Below are 12,875 nucleotides of genomic sequence, written 5' to 3' on the forward strand. Positions count from 1 at the left end.
TTCCTTTTCTTCTGCAGCATCCCCGGGAAGGAGCCAGCCAAATCCCTCCCTGGGGAGCGCTGATCCCGCTCTCCTCCTGCCCCTCAGGGGAGCTGCCTGCCAGGAACAGGGGCTGGGGGAAACCTGTCCCACTGCCTGGCCCTGGAGGGGGCTGCGCTGGGGGTCAGGGCAGGGCGAGTGTCCCCAAGGGCACCAGTAGCTCCAAACACCCCCAAAATGGGCACATCACTCCCAAGAGGGCTTTTCCTGGACCCTGCACTCCCCTGGCTCTCAAACACCCTAAATGTGCCTCATCTGGGGACAGCAGAGCACACCCCAGGTGGGGTTTGGGTTCCCAGGCCTTGGTGTTTGGCTGCAGGCTCCCTCCAAGCCAGCCCAGCAGGATCCTGCAGCAGCAGCTCCCAGTCTGACCCACACTGTGAGCAGCTCCCCGGCTGATCCCTGCCCAGCAGGGCGTGGATGGTGCCCGGAGCACCCCTGCTCCGGGCTGTCCAACCTCCCCTGGGGACATCCCAGAGCTCAGCTGCCACCAGCCCTGACCCCACAGCTCCTGGGTGGGGGGAGCCAGAGCCTTGCCAAACTCCGAGGATTTTTCACATGAGAGGGAAAGAAACCCCCCGAGAAACCAACAAAACTTTAGCTCCTTTCCTTCTCTTTTCCTAACACTTCTGATTTGGGGTTTTTGATTAGAAGTCCCTCTCTTTCCCCTGCCCTGAGCTGCCCCTGGGAAACGGCTCCTTGCAAACCTGCCCTCAGCAGAAATCTCCTTTTCTAAAGCTAATTTAGATTGGAAATGTTTTAAGGGGAAATCAGTGTGGCCGGTGATGAACAGAGGGATGCTTAGGTGGGAAAACCTTCACGCTGCAGCCCCAAGGGATGGCTCAGGTAATGCTGGGGGAGAGGAAATAAAACCACATCAAGCGAAGGCCTGAAGGAGGAACAGGAGAGAAAAGAGTTAAAGAAGAGCAGAGAGTCAGGAGTTAACACAAAAATAAGCAAAGCAGGGAAGGGTTACCCAAGGAGAGGCAAAGGACAGGAGGATGGGGAGAACAGCCTCCTGTTCCAGGCGTTCCCTCGGGGCTGCTCCAGGCTCCCTGCAGAGCCCATCCTGTGAGGAACCCCCGTGTGAGCGGATCGCCCTCCTTTCAGTGGGGAAAAGAGGGGAAAGAAGCCTTGGTGGTGAGTAAGATCCCCAGGCTCAGGCTCTTGAGGCCGCAGTGAGAGCTCTTTGGACAGCACAGAAATCAATAAATCAATCGAACGCTGCTGCTTCCTTCCCTCACTGGGTGGTGGCTCTGCCAGCTCGCCCAGAGCTGCCGGTTATTTTCAGAGCCCAATCTCTCTGAGGTTGTCTCCTCTCCCCAGGCCGGGCTCTGGCAGGGCTCTGAGGTCCCCATGTGTCCCCAGAGCTGCAGGGGGCACGAGTGGCACAGGGTCGGGGACTCACCGGCCCCTGGGCCAGGATTTCACCGGGATGAGATGCCGGGAAGTGCCACACCGAGGGGTAAATCCTCTCTGGGTGACGGGACGGGCTCAGTGTCGCCTGTCCCCAGTGTCCCCTGGCCCCAGGTCTGTTCCCAAGCTCCGGGGGCAGGAGCGGCTCTCGCAGTGCCTGCAGATGGGGATTTGCCGTCCCTGTCCTCGAGAAACTGAACCAGCGCCAGCAATTAGGAGCAATTAAAGGTAATTTACAGTTCCCCGGCCAGTGCAAACATTTGCAGCCAGCAATTGCAAGCTCTTCTCCTTCCCCAGCCATGGAGGGCTGGTGCTTGATGCTGATTTTCCCGATCCAGTTCAAATTCCTTTGGGCTGTAACCCCAAACTGAGGGAAGCCTGCACCGGGATGCCAGCGGGGGGGTGATGGCTGCAAACGCCCCTTTGGCATCGCCGCTGCCTTTCCGATGGGCACCCTGGCACTCACAGAACGCGTTTGCATTCCTGAACTTGCCTGGCTTTCATCCCTGACCTTCCCTGGCTGCAGGGATTTGTGGATTGGTTTATCACGCACCGAGGTGCAGGAATTGAGCAGTGCCCTGCGCTGAGCAGAGCCCTCGGGGCACCGGGGCTGAGGGCAGCTCTGTGAGCAGGACAGGAAAGGGTCCGGGACATCCCTGAGATGGTCAGGAGGATAACGCGGGGTTCTCCTCGTGCCTTGCTCGAAAGGATCGCCCCACAGAGGGTACGGTGAGATGGGAGAGAAGCAAACAGGGATGATGCTGGAGCGAGAAGGATGCCCACAGGACATCGGGGGAAGGGAAATAACTCTCAGGATTTGTTTTTGTTTTTTTTTTTTTTTTCTGAAAACCTTTGAGAAAAATGTATGCTGAGTGTCTGTGGCACAGATGACCAGGAATTCCTAGTGGAAAATGAAGTAATTTTTTGTTTGAAAACGTGGCTGTGGAGGAGAAAAGGAGCAGGAGTCTGTGGGGAGGCTTTAACAGGCAATGGGAGAAGCGGGGGGGTGCCTCTGCTCCCAGGAGCTGAATTCCCTATAAAATAACCACAAGGAAAGCAGGGAGCTGAGAGCACTTCCAGGTGAGCGCCTCGAGCTTGGCTGCTCCAGATGTGAGGAGACCACGTCTCTCGTTGCGAGACAGACCCAAAGTGGCCGAGTGGATGAGGGGACAGCAGCCAAAATCCGGAATGCAGAAGGAGCATAATTGGAAGGAGGGAACAGGATGGCTCATCCACGCTGAAGGGTCCCAATTAACTGCACCCACTCCAGGAAAAGATCTGGGAGTCAATGAAACATCTGGCTGATTGCAGCGGAGCTCAGAAGAGCCACAAGATGGGAGGCTGTGCTGTGAAAGGGGGAGAGAGAAACTCTGAATTCATATCAGGGCACTATAGAAATCAATAGCACGTCCTCAGCTGGGAGCTGGAGTGAAAGGCACGGAGAGCACCCACGGAAAAGATTCGCAATGCCTTGCCAAGAGACGGTGGAGGGCTGCCAAGCGATGCAGAGCGCCGGGAAGGTCAGACAGGTGCTCCTCTTCACTGCTCCTCAAAGCCCGGCAACAAAGGGACATTGAGGGCGTTGAAAAGGCAACCTTCTCCAGGATAAAAGGAAACGCTGCTTTGCACCGCACGTAATTAACTCGTAGAACTCCTGCTACGAGACACCATGGCAAGGGCCCAACAGGATTAGATAGGGCTCTGAATGAGAACATCTGTAGTTACATTAGCTGGGATTAATATATATACGGATATAAGCGCTGCCAGGCAGCTCCTCACCGCCTGCAGCCAGGAGATTTCCCCCGGGGCCAGGCTCTGCCCAACTGGCTGCCGTGGGCTTTTACAGCTCTGTCTGGAGCTTCCAGATCAGCCCCTACTTTCTGTACAAACCTGCCGAGGCAGAGCGTCGCCCATCCCAGCTTCAGCTCACGTTTGGGGCTAAAAAACACCTGGAAGGATCTTGGGGCCGTGCTCGGGGTAAAAAACCCCGCAGTTTTTCAGTTCAGGTGGTTGAACTTGCTGAGATGGTTCTGCCCCACTGAAGGCTGACAAATAGCACGACAAAAATGCAAATATTTTCGCACCCCCGGTGTTCGGGCGGAGGTATTCCCAGCCGCTAATCCTGCCCCCCACGCGTGTGGGGAAAGGTAAACAGAGGGATAAGTCTCCAGGCTCAGCCCTCCTCAACTGTGACCTTTATGGAGAAGGTGCCTGAAAAGATCTGCATTTTTGGAGAATTAGCATCTTCCTGTTTTCGGGGAAGCTGCTTCCTTGGGAGGTTTTTCAGAGTGATGAAAAATCCTTTTGCCTGAACAAGAAAAAAAGGCTGTATTTGCCAGGTTGTCCAGATGTCCTCTTGTCACCCTGGATGTGCCAGGATCACAAACCTCACAGGGCTCCAGATCCAGCTCTGGACTGAGCAGGAACCCAGCAATGCAATAAACTGGGGAAAACCCCTTAATTGGCAATAATCAGTGCTGTAGGCTCCCGTATTCAGAAATCACACTCGGTTTGAAGTACAAATTCAGTCCCAGGTAGCCAATGTGCCTTAGGTGCACATTTATATTTAACCAGGCTTTAAAATGCTTTTCCAGAATCATGGCCAAAAATTGCTTCCCTTTGGTTGCTTCCCTTCTTTCCTCCAAAGACTTCAACAGGAGAAAAAAAAATGTGGCTACAGAAAACTTCTGCTGGAAAAAATCGCAACAAACCCAGGTTTGTTGTCAAAATGTCAAAACAAATTCAATTTAAATTCTCCTGTTGCCTCAACAACGCATCCTGATGCAGCAAACATGTCTCACTTAACCTTGTGGTTTAGCATTTAGAGGGTGGTTCTGGCATTATTACTTAAGTGATGTTTTTTGTTGTAGAGTTGTTTTTTTTCCTGCTCCACTGTCTTTAGGAGCTCAGGTACTTTAAATCCTGCTCCCTCTGAACATATCTTCCCAGGGAAATCAAGGTGTGAGCATTCCTGGAGTGTCCCCCGTTGCTGAAATCCATCCCAGGGGTGACCTTGGAGTGGTCCCAAGGAGGACAGGATGTTTTCACAGCTTTTCTTTGGCTCCTGTCTTTGGGGAATCAATTCAAAACAAGCAGAGCTCCTTCCTTTGGATATCCATCCCGGCGATTTGTCCGTGATGAGGGAAGTCTGAGCCGAACCTGTGCACCTGGGCGCTGAGGAGGGGTTTGTGCTGGCTCTGGGACCCTCCCGTGGGGGTGGGAGAGCCCACAGGCACTGCCAGAGCATCTCCAGCACGGGCAGCACGTCCTGCAAATCCCACAGATTTATGGGGAAGAGAAGCTGGAATTCGGTGTGCACCCACCCAGTCTGGCCCCAGCTGGTTTGCAAAGCACAAGCAGGGCTGGAAATGTCTCTGTGCTGACTCTGAACACCAATAATGACTTTAAATATTAACCACGAACTGCTCTGCCGTGAGCTCCTCAGCCTGTCTGCACACTGGGAGCTGCATTTCGCCCTCCAAAGGATCATGTTCGTGCTCAGTGTCCCTCAGCACATTCTCCTGGAGATTTAAAGGTTTCTTGCCAGCAGAACATGAATTCCTCCTTTTATTGGGCAGAGCCAAACAATCTCTGGGTGTCTCCTGCTGTCCCTCCTCCACTTCTCAGGGCTCTCCCGTTTCCCCTCCTGGACTGGCACTCGGGGGAGCCAAGGGCTTTGGTGCCCTGCAGTTTGGGCCAAATTTCACAGATTAGACCTTGGCTTTGTCTTCTGCATAACAAGGAACAGACGGGGCCACAAAGCCTCCACTGAGCCGGAGTCGCCGCTAATCCGGCGGGGCCTTGGAACCCCGGCAATAAATCCACTTTTTGGGCAGGGGCACTGTGGGCAGCCATTAGTGACACACACAATGGGACAATTATAGCAGCACTCCCCCAAATGCTGGAAAATTCCCTTGTTCCAAAATTGTTAAAACTTCCACCGAGAGCTCCACTTCCCACGTGATTCCAGCAGGGCTGGAGAAGCTGCCAGGGATGCTGAGATGATGCTCTGGGGTTTCCTTCACCCCACTTTGCTGGGAGGACTTGGGTTTTATCGTGGAGGATGTGATCCCTTTGATTTTTCCACCAAAAATGTCAGCGCTGCAGGGGCAGCTCACGGTGGCCTCATGGCCCTAAAGCAAAGCCCAGCTCCCCCTGCCCTCATGAGAGATGTTGCACGAGGAAGAGTGGGTTGGGAATGCTGTTATTGAAGGGAAAAAAAAGAGAGGCAAAGTTTTTCTCTTCCTGATGGGTTTTTAGCCTGGCTCTGGAGGAAACGAGGCTCCTACAAGTGCATTCTCCCTCTAATAATAAAAATCAAATCTGGCAGTGGAGCAGAGGTCTTGGAGATAATGAGGTTGCCACAAGGCTCGGGAAAGGAGGCAGTGGGGAAGGTGAGGGAGAAGCTGGAAAAGCTCTGCAGAAAAGGATCCTTTTGGTGTGCACAGCCCTCACTGGACACCAAAGCACCCACATGGGGAGAGTCCCCAGCACCCCAAGAGCAGGAAGAAATCCCAGTGAGAGCTCCTGGGGCACAAATCCCTGCCCCTCATTTGTGATGCTCGGAGAAGCATCTGTTTAACTGGAAAAGAAATCCTTTCCTACCAGAAAAAAAAACCCTTTCCACTTCAGTACACTGAAAACCAGAGTGTGGGGATGAGCAGGGCTGAGCTTGGGTTTAATTCTCAGGATCTGAGAGCCTGAAGCACTTTCCACTCCTGAGAACTGTTCTGAAGCAGGAAATTATCTCCATTATTGGAAAACATTCATGGGGAAGGCAAATTATTCCTTTTCTTTCCTCTGTCTCATGGATATGCAAAGGTCTGGCTGTGCAAGTGAATTTAGCAACTTTTGTCCTTAGTCTGAGACCAGCAATGGAGAGCTGGGGTTTAGTCTGGTTTTATTTTCTTAATAGGGTGCAAATTCCCCTCTATTGTGTCACCACTTCTGACAAACCGCATCCCAACCTGCCCTCCAGGATTGCTCCTGGATGTTTCTCTGCTGGAAACCCAAACCCAAACCCCAGTTTGGAAGCCAGCCGGCCCCCAGTTCATCCAGTAAACTCCTGCTGGGCACCAGCATTGCCAGGATGTGATTTTTCAGGAATGCAGGGCCGGCTCTGCTCCGGGAATCAATGCTGTCTACATTTTCCTATCCAGCTGGGCCATCCACATGTCTGCCATGCACTCAGGACTCAGCTGTGAGCTGTGTCTCTCCTCTGAAGGTGCTCAGGTGGTTTCCAGGTGGCAATGGAGATTCCAGCTCCTTCTGAGCAGCCTCCTCCATCTCCTCGTGGATTCAGCAGCATCCTGCCCTGAATCCCACAACTCTGCCCACTCTGCCTCACACAGAGGCAGCTGCCTAATTTGATGTGTCTGCTCATCCATCATTAAAATGTGGATTTTAATGGATTTTTAAAAAGCTGGCCTGGGCTGGGAGATGCCTTGTGTTGAGCTTGAGTCTCACTTGAACAAAAAAATCACTGCTTTTCCATGGTTTCATTCTACAAACTCAGAACAGTGTAAGAGTTCCAGTAATGCTCACGTCCCTTCTTTTCTCTGGGATCCTTCCAGCCCAGGTGGGTGAATTGCACAGCTCTGCCCTGGGTAGTGGCAGTGCCATGGAGGAGGTGACACTTGGTGGCACTGGAGCCTCCTGTGCTGCCCAAGGACACTCCCACAGTGACCTGTGAGCACGGAGAGCTCAAAGCTGCGTTGCTAGCAACCTTCTCCAATGCTCTGTGTGTGCCTGGGGCTGTGATGACAAGCTGTAGATGCTGAAGCCATAAATCAGCTCTCAGGGCCTGCAATAATATCAATATAAGGAATTATGGGGCCGTGGGGAAGGGTGACTCAGGCACAGCCACTGACAAAAGCAGGATGGAAATGCAACTAGAAAATCGTTCTTGTGGCAGTGGAAGAGAATCTCCACAGTCCTGGGGAGAAATTGAAGTCTGTGCTTGGCAGATCAATGCCTGGAAAGTTTGGAATTTCTCCAGGGATGTGATTCCTCAGAGGTGACCAAGCCCTGCCACGAGAGCCCAACCCAAGCCCTGCCAGCACCACGGGCTGGCTCCTCTCTCTTCTCAGCAATAGCTCCAGCTGGAATCCAAAGAGGAGCAAAAGTAGGAAAGGAAGGGAAGGAAGTTTGACCATTTAGGAAATTCCTGGAAAGTATTGCTTTGGAGTTTGCCTTAAAACCACAGCTGAGCTGCACGAGACATGGGCATCAAAATGAGGCAGCTCTGGAGAGGGGAGCATCTCCCTCAGGCTGCACATCAGCCCCTCCCGAGGTGACCCCAAGGCAGAGCTGTGCTGGTCCCAGCAGAGGCAAGGCTGAGGACAGAGCCCTGCAGGAGCCACCACTGCTGGCCCTGGAGCCCTGGAGCCCTGGAGCAGGGATCCAGCCAGGCCACCCCAGTGTCTCTGGCATGCTTCACCTGTGAGCCCCACCCAGGTGTGACTGGGGACCGTGGTGACAGGGGACATCTCCAAGGCTGGAGGGATGCTGACCACGACTGGAACCATGGGCAGACTGGTGTCCCTGTGCTGCAGCAGGACACCAGCAGTGGGACACCTGTGGTGGCAGTGCCACCATTCTCAGGCTCTGCTCGGTGGCAGTGCCACCATTCTCAGACTCTGCTCGGTGGCAGTGCCACCATTCTCAGGCTCTGCTCTGGTGGAGTGCCACCATTCTCAGGCTCTGCTCGGTGGCAGTGCCACCATTCTCAGACTCTGCTCGGTGGCAGTGCCACCATTCTCAGACTCTGCTCGGTGGCAGTGCCACCATTCTCAGACTCTGCTCGGTGGCAGTGCCACCATTCTCAGGCTCTGCTCTCTGCCGTGGGTGTTGCCCCCTCCACCTCCTGTGCCCCAAGTTCCCAGGGGGACCCAGCAGCAGGAGCAGAGAGGATCCGTCTCCCCTGGCCCAGCCTCCAGGGAATGAGCTCTCAGCTCTAAGCTGGTCACGCAGCTCCCTCTATAGTCACTGGAGAGAGACAGGGACTGGTGCCACTGTCCCTGTCACCGGGGGGCTGCTTGGCTCCCCCAAAGCCAGAGGGGTTTGGGTTCTGCCTCACTCAATGCCTGCGACTGGGTGGGGAAAAACCCTTTATGTGCACCCATGAAATCAAGGACAGAATGCTGAGCCCGTGGGGACAGCTCTCACCTCCCTCTGCTCCAGCCCAAACTGCCTCCACAATGCAAATGGCAACTCTTGACCCTCGGTGGGTGCAGGCCAGGACGGGCAGGGGGGCTGTGAGTGCTTTTTGGGGTTTGCACAAGGCACGAAATCCTGCAGCACAGCTGGGAAGCTCCCCAGGCTGCAGCAGCACCAGACAATGCCATTTCCTCCCAGAACACTGAGCCCTGATGAATGTGACCTCTCCAGGTGCCAAATCCTGCCCCTGCACGAGGGGTTTGTGCTGGCAGCCGCAGCACAAATGCATTCAGAGCACGTCTCGTTTGTCATCTTTTCATCAAAAAGTGTGCAAAGCCTCTCCCCAAAGCACAGAGCTGTTTTACAGCCAGGCTATAAAACCCTGCAGACTCTCCACTCCAATGGAATTACATTAGTGCCAATAATCTGGCAAATATCAGGAGGGAGTTTAATCAAAAGAACCAACAGCAGGGCCCTGATTTACAGCAGCCCATGACAGAGAGGGGTGGACGAGGGTTTGCAGGACCCAGATGTGGAATTTCACTTGCAACATCATTTGGAGCAGAGGGAAAGCAGAAGGAACTGGAAGCAGGGCTTCAGCATGCTGGGAGCTCTTGGTGATTTCTCAAAAACCAGGGAGAAAAGAGGAACTATTCGTCCTTGTCCGAGTCTGAAAAATGAACATGGAAATTCCCTATACCCCGAGTTTTGTTGCTTCTAGGGCCAGCCCCCCACCAGGGGTGTGCCCAGGACGGGGGTGTGATGTGTCTGCCAGGACAAATCGGTGGCAGTGCCACCAATCCTAGGCTCCGCTTGGTGGCAGTGGCCACCATCTCAGGGTCTGCTCTGGTGGCAGTGCCACCATTCTCAGACTCTGCTCGGTGGCAGTGCCACCATTCTCAGGCTCTGCTCTGGTGGCAGTGCCACCATTCTCAGGCTCTGCTCTGGTGGCAGTGCCACCATCCTCAGGCTCTGCTGTCTGCCATGGGTGTTGCCCCCTCCACCTCCTGTGCCCCAAGTTCCCAGGGGGACCCAGCAGCAGGAGCAGAGAGGATCCGTCTCCCCTGGCCCAGCCTCCAGGGAATGAGCTCTCAGCTCTAAGCTGGTCACGCAGCTCCCTCTATAGTCACTGGAGAGAGACAGGGACTGGTGCCACTGTCCCTGTCACCGGGGGGCTGCTTGGCTCCCCCAAAGCCAGAGGGGTTTGGGTTCTGCCTCACTCAATGCCTGCGACTGGGTGGGGAAAAACCCTTTATGTGCACCCATGAAATCAAGGACAGAATGCTGAGCCCGTGGGGACAGCTCTCACCTCCCTCTGCTCCAGCCCAAACTGCCTCCACAATGCAAATGGCAACTCTTGACCCTCGGTGGGTGCAGGCCAGGACGGGCAGGGGGGCTGTGAGTGCTTTTTGGGGTTTGCACAAGGCACGAAATCCTGCAGCACAGCTGGGAAGCTCCCCAGGCTGCAGCAGCACCAGACAATGCCATTTCCTCCCAGAACACTGAGCCCTGATGAATGTGACCTCTCCAGGTGCCAAATCCTGCCCCTGCACGAGGGGTTTGTGCTGGCAGCCGCAGCACAAATGCATTCAGAGCACGTCTCGTTTGTCATCTTTTCATCAAAAAGTGTGCAAAGCCTCTCCCCAAAGCACAGAGCTGTTTTACAGCCAGGCTATAAAACCCTGCAGACTCTCCACTCCAATGGAATTACATTAGTGCCAATAATCTGGCAAATATCAGGAGGGAGTTTAATCAAAAGAACCAACAGCAGGGCCCTGATTTACAGCAGCCCATGACAGAGAGGGGTGGACGAGGGTTTGCAGGACCCAGATGTGGAATTTCACTTGCAACATCATTTGGAGCAGAGGGAAAGCAGAAGGAACTGGAAGCAGGGCTTCAGCGTGCTGGGAGCTCTTGGTGATTTCTCAAAAACCAGGGAGAAAAGAGGAACTATTCGTCCTTGTCCGAGTCTGAAAAATGAACATGGAAATTCCCTATACCCCGAGTTTTGTTGCTTCTAGGGCCAGCCCCCCACCAGGGGTGTGCCCAGGACGGGGGTGTGATGTGTCTGCCAGGACAAAGGGCATCCTGCCCCCCTGCCCGCCGGGATGAGCCCAGCCAGCCCCTGGAGGAGGAGCAGCGGCACCACCGGGCTCCTCCAGCCCAGGATCCACGGCTGGGGCAGGGATCAGCTGCAGTCTGAGCTCGGAATGCCAGGGGAGCCCTGGCTTGGTGTCCCAGGGACTGCCTGACCACCCACCCGGAGCAGCCACATCCTCCATGCCCAGCTCCAGCCTGGCAGGCCCTGGCACACACCCAGCATTGCCACTCCGTGCAATATCCCTGCTCCATCTGTCATCAATTCACTGCCTGTGGTTTGCAGCCTCCTTGCCACGGCCTGCCTGGCATGGCTCTGTCCCAGGGCATCTCTGGCCACTGACAACTTCCAGGCTTTTATCGTTTTTGCAAGGAAAGCCCCTGGAAGCAAACAGAGCAAAGCATCTGGCACGGCTGGATCATTGTTAGCCATCAGGGAAAGCCATCCTTACACCCCAGCTCCTTATGCCTTCACCTGCACTGCTCATCTCAACTTCAGACCATTAGAAAAGTCTTTTATGTATTAATTATTAAAGGTTTGGCCGTTGGAAACACAAGCAGCCCTGAGCTGGGCAGGGGGTGTTGCCCAGCTCTGCTTTCTGCTCACCTTTTGCTGCCTGAACCTCACCCATGCCCTGCAACACGTGCAAAAGTTTGTGGAATTCTCCTTTTCTCCAAGTTAAAAAGATGGAGACATTGTGCAAGCATTTCTGCAATGTCATCTTTTGCATAATTACCCAAACCAATCATTTCAAACAATGCAACTCCAGCCTCTTTAATTTGCTGATGTTGGATGTGTTGTGAGCGGAGGCACCTCGTGCATGGGATGGAGTGGGAGATGAGGAATGCAAGGCACAGGAGAGGCAGCCTGGCTGGATGTGTCACTTAGGCTGAATAAATGGAGTTGAATTAATGAAAAAATGCCTCTGGCAGCTCTTTCATGGAGCCTTTGCTGTGAGATCACCAGAGACCTTGCTGGGGTGGGTGAGAGCCACGAGCTCCTCAGCAGCTCCCAAAGCAGCAGGGCTCTCTGAGATGCTTTTATTTAAATTTATTACGTGTGGGACATGATCAGAGTGATGTGATGGATTAAAGAATCAGGTTTTATAGAGGAAAATGTAGGGAAAATATGGTTCTGCTGGGTGCAGGCAGTGATGAGGGAGGTGTCAGGAGCTCAGGATAGTTAATTCCTTAATTTTAACCACGTTCAGTCAAGATGAGGCTCCGGGAGTGTTGGTTTGGTGAGAATGTAAATGAATGTTGTTACCAATGGAGAGGTGGCTGGAGCTGTTAAATGGAAGGGTTGGGTTTAAACCTGCCTTTTTCCAACAATGATTTCAGCACAAGCCCTGAGCGAGGAGGGAAAACCGGAGGGGACATAAACCCTGCTGTGTGACAGAGCTCTGCAAAAGGAGTTTTCAAAGGGATGCTGCTGCTGAGGGAAACTTCTTTTCACTGCTGTGGTAGGGATGGTGGATTTGCCCCCACAAAACCCCCTCAGGGCTGGGAAATCGTGCTGATGGGTGCTGCCTGTGCCCAGCACAGCCACCACAAACCTGATGGGCACAGGTCTGGCACAAACCCAGGAGGATTTAATAGAGAGACTGATCCTGCAAGTGGGGAACTCAGCCTGAAAACCTCCCAGGCCAGTGATGTCTTCTCAGTGCTTGCTTGGGGAAACTGAGGCATGGAAAACTCAGAGGTTTCCCACCTGCAGGTGCCACCCAGCCAGGTCTTTGGGCAGGGCTCGGTGCTGTCAGTGACACTGAAGGGCCAGGGGACAGCAAGGAGGCACAGACAGGAGAGGGGAGCAGCTGCCAGAGGTGAGCTGGGAAAAGCAGGAATGGGCACCTGGGAAATATGAAAAAATACCTCATTGGAATTGTTTTTACAAACTTCAAAAAGGGGGAGTAGGACTGTCTGAAAAAAGGGATTTCTTTTCTGCTATGGCAAAAAATGTCTGTTTTCAAGAAGGAAAAAAAAAAAACCCCAAAACAAAAAATTGAAAATGCTGGAGACCCCAAACTTCCCATCCAAAAATACCAATGTAAAGACAAAAAACTTTCCATTTCTTGTTGAAATGAGTCTTTAGAGAGAAAAGAGCTGAGCATTTCTGTGGGAAACCCCAGCATTTTCTAATCTGGCTTTTGAATGTTTGCTTGATT

General features: G+C 53.5%; 1 protein-coding gene across 1 annotated transcript in view; it reads right to left on the reverse strand.

Annotated features, from left to right (window-relative positions):
- The window catches only part of NTN1 (netrin 1), an 86,529-nt gene that overhangs the window by 21,392 nt on the left and 52,262 nt on the right, over positions 1–12,875 (reverse strand). The window lies entirely within an intron of this gene.

Source organism: Pyrgilauda ruficollis, unplaced genomic scaffold (genome assembly GCF_017590135.1).
Source record: "Pyrgilauda ruficollis isolate IOZ18807 unplaced genomic scaffold, ASM1759013v1 scaffold250, whole genome shotgun sequence".
Classification (NCBI taxonomy): Eukaryota; Metazoa; Chordata; class Aves; order Passeriformes; family Passeridae; genus Pyrgilauda; species Pyrgilauda ruficollis.